Genomic DNA, 3,001 nt, shown 5'->3' on the forward strand with positions numbered 1-3,001 from the left:
GGAAGTCCAGGAAGACTATGTCCACTGCTACCCCTGCATCTAATGATCTGGTGATCTGATCGTAAAAGGCCACCAGGTTGGTCTGACAGGACCTGCCACTGATGAACCCGTGTTGGTTGCCCCTAAGCATGCAGTCCCCTGCTGGCCCCTCATGGATGTGTGCCAGAATAATTTTCTCAAACAGCTTGCCTAGGATCGAGGTAAGGTTTTGCCACAGTGTGGTGTTAATCCAGGATGAGGAACCTTTTGTTTGAGAGCAGATGCTCATATTTTTTCATTTGTGTTTAAATACTGGAAGGCCAGATTGTGGCTATAGGGGTGGAGGAGGCCACCGAGGATGGTGCCAAGGACACCCCAGGTCCTAGACCCTTCAAAGGGTCTAGTGCTGCTGTTAGTGGAAGGATTGGGGGTGCAAGCCTTAGCCCATGAGGGCAAGACCAGGGGCTGAGGGGTCCAGAGCCCACAAGGGTGAGACCAGGGGCCAAACAGCCCAGAACCTACAAGGGTGAGGCTGGAGCTGGGGCCCAGAAGCCTACAGTCCTGAGACAGTGGACCTCAGGTGGAGGGGCCCAGCCACAGTAAAGTGGACCAAGGCCAGGGAGCCTCAGCCCAAACAAGGGTCTAACACCCACAACTCTCCTGCCTTAGGGGCACTGTCCATGTCCAATCATAACATAAAGGTATGGCAGGAGAGATAACCGGGTGCAAACCTGAGAGGTCAGAGGGGGCAAGCAAGGTTTAGGCAGATACCTAGTGGGGTGATTTTGCTGCCCCAGCACTGGACCTGCTACGGTGTCAAGACTGTTAATGAAAATATTAAACAAGATTGTTCCAGAGGCTGATCCTTCAAGAAGTCCATTAGTCACTTCCTTGCAGTTTGATACCTTTTTTTTAACATTGCATGTTAAAAGACCAGCTGTGACCAGGGAGCCAGCAAACAGGGACTGCCAACAGGGGAGCAGTTTGCAGGTAGTTGCTGGAGGCAACAGGAGGGAGGGAGGAAGAAGGAGAGAAGCCAGGCCAGGCACTAGATTCTGCCCAGGAAAGGTAAGTGATCCAGCTGCCTGTACCTTTGGTTTAGCTGACTGTCTGTTTGTTTGGCACATGTGTGCTCTGAGAAGCTGGAAGTGAGTGCTGAGTGACTGTTGATTGCTGTGGGATTGCTGACTGTGTGATTGCTGCCTTGGCCTGAGTCAGCCCAAGCCCAGAAGGGTATAAAAGGAGACCCACCCAGGTGACCAGGGAGCCTATGACCAGGGAGACAGCGAACAGAGACTGCCAACAGGGGAGCAGTTTGCAGGCAGCTCGCAGGCCAGTCATGGGCAGGAGTACACGGGAGCTTCTGACAGAGACTTCAGGTAAGTGAATGAGGAGGAGGGCTACTATGGGGGTGGTGACATGGAGCGCAGCCTGGGCCTCTGCCCTGCTGCTGCCTCCAGCCCGGAGCTCCTGTGGGGCCTCCACCCAGACTGGCCCTTTGAATGGGTCAACAGTGCCCCGGCCCCCTGTCTGGGGAGGTTGCCTAGAGGGACCTCTGAGGCCTGGGGGTAGTGTGGGGGCTGGGGGTTCCCTTGCCTGTCCTACATGTGCCCAGATTGAGTTCCTGGAGGGACAGGTGAGGGAACTCCAGGCAGAGGTGAGCAGGCTATGGGGGATCACAGCAATTGAAGAAGAGATTGATGGCTACTTTCATGCTCTGCAGGACAAGATTCCTGGTGGGGATGCTGCAAGGGAATGCCCTGAAGCAGATGCTGGTGAGTGGAGGACGGTCATCTCAGGGCCCAGACCTTCCAGCACAGAGACAGCTGCCCTGGTGCAGTTGGTGAACAAATATGAGGCCCTGGCTGCACTGGAGAAGTGTGCGGTGGGGGAAAGTGCACTGGAAGTGCCTGCCACCATCACTGAGCAAGCTGGGGGCTGGCCAGGTAAGCAGAAGAGACTCTGCGTCATCATTGTGGGCAACTCCTTGCTGAGAGGAACAGAGGGACCCATCTGTCATCCGGATCCCACAGTGCATGAAGTCTGCTGCCTGCCTGGAACCAGGATCAGGAATGTCACGGCAAGAATTCCTGACCTCATCCAGCCCTCCGACAACTTTCCGACGGTCCGCATCCATGTGGGAAAAAATGATGTGGCCAGGAGTAGTCCAGACCATATCATAAGTGTCTACAGGGCTCTGGGAGCCAGGCTTAGGAAGACAGGGGCACAGGCGGTCTTCTTGTTGATCCTCCTGATCAGCGGCTGCAGTAGGCATCATGTCACCTGTGTCAGGGAAGTCAACGCGCAGCTCCGGAGTTGGTGCCATCATGCGGGTTTTGGCTTCCTAGACCCTGATCTGCACTTCTATGCAGGGGAATTCCTGCGATGTGATGGGCTTCATCTCTCCACAAAAGGTAGGAGTCTCTTTTCTTACAGGTTGACTGACTTCCTACATTGGGCTTTAAACTAAGTATGACTGGGTACGGGGAGGCAGGAGATGGAGAGAGTCTAGAACCTACAAACTACAAGACAGGGGGGCGTGCTGAAGGAGGTAGGTGCACAGGTGGTTTTCTCTTCTGTCCTACCAGCAAACGGACGTGGAAGACAGCATGTGACATGCATTGCAGAGACCAACTGGTGGCTTCAGGAATGGTGTCTCAAGGCGGGCTTTGGCTTCCTCGACAACGACCCGCACATCATGACAAGAGACATGCTTGGATGGGATGGGCTCCACTTTTCCCCTAAAGGTAAGCGTCTGTTTTCTTCTAGGTTGGCAGATCTCCTCCAGCAGGCTTTAAACTAGGCTCTTTGGGGGAAGGGGAAAACAAGAGCAGAGGAAGCCTTGGACTGCCAAACCAAGCAACACCCACAAGTACAGCCCAGCCTAGACTGACGAGTGGAACATACACCCAGGTAAGCAACAGGGGCCAGGGCAATGCTGAAAGTAGGGGGCCAGTGCACACATCCTCAGGAGGCCTCAAATGCCTCTACACAAATGCTCGTAGTATGGCAAACAAGCAAA

The 3,001-nt window shown here is 54.4% G+C and overlaps 1 long non-coding RNA gene across 1 annotated transcript; it reads left to right on the forward strand.

Moving 5' to 3' along the window:
• The first annotated feature begins 998 nt into the window (after positions 1-998).
• Positions 999-2,120, forward strand: LOC109303993. The gene is made up of 2 exons (XR_002099275.1): positions 999-1,358; positions 1,703-2,120. It is a non-coding gene; the product is annotated as an uncharacterized LOC109303993 (long non-coding RNA).
• Positions 2,121-3,001: the final 881 nt, after the last annotated feature.

This window comes from Gavialis gangeticus, unplaced genomic scaffold (assembly GCF_001723915.1).
Source record: "Gavialis gangeticus isolate Ggan-Ray unplaced genomic scaffold, GavGan_comp1, whole genome shotgun sequence".
NCBI classification, from domain to species: Eukaryota; Metazoa; Chordata; order Crocodylia; family Gavialidae; genus Gavialis; species Gavialis gangeticus.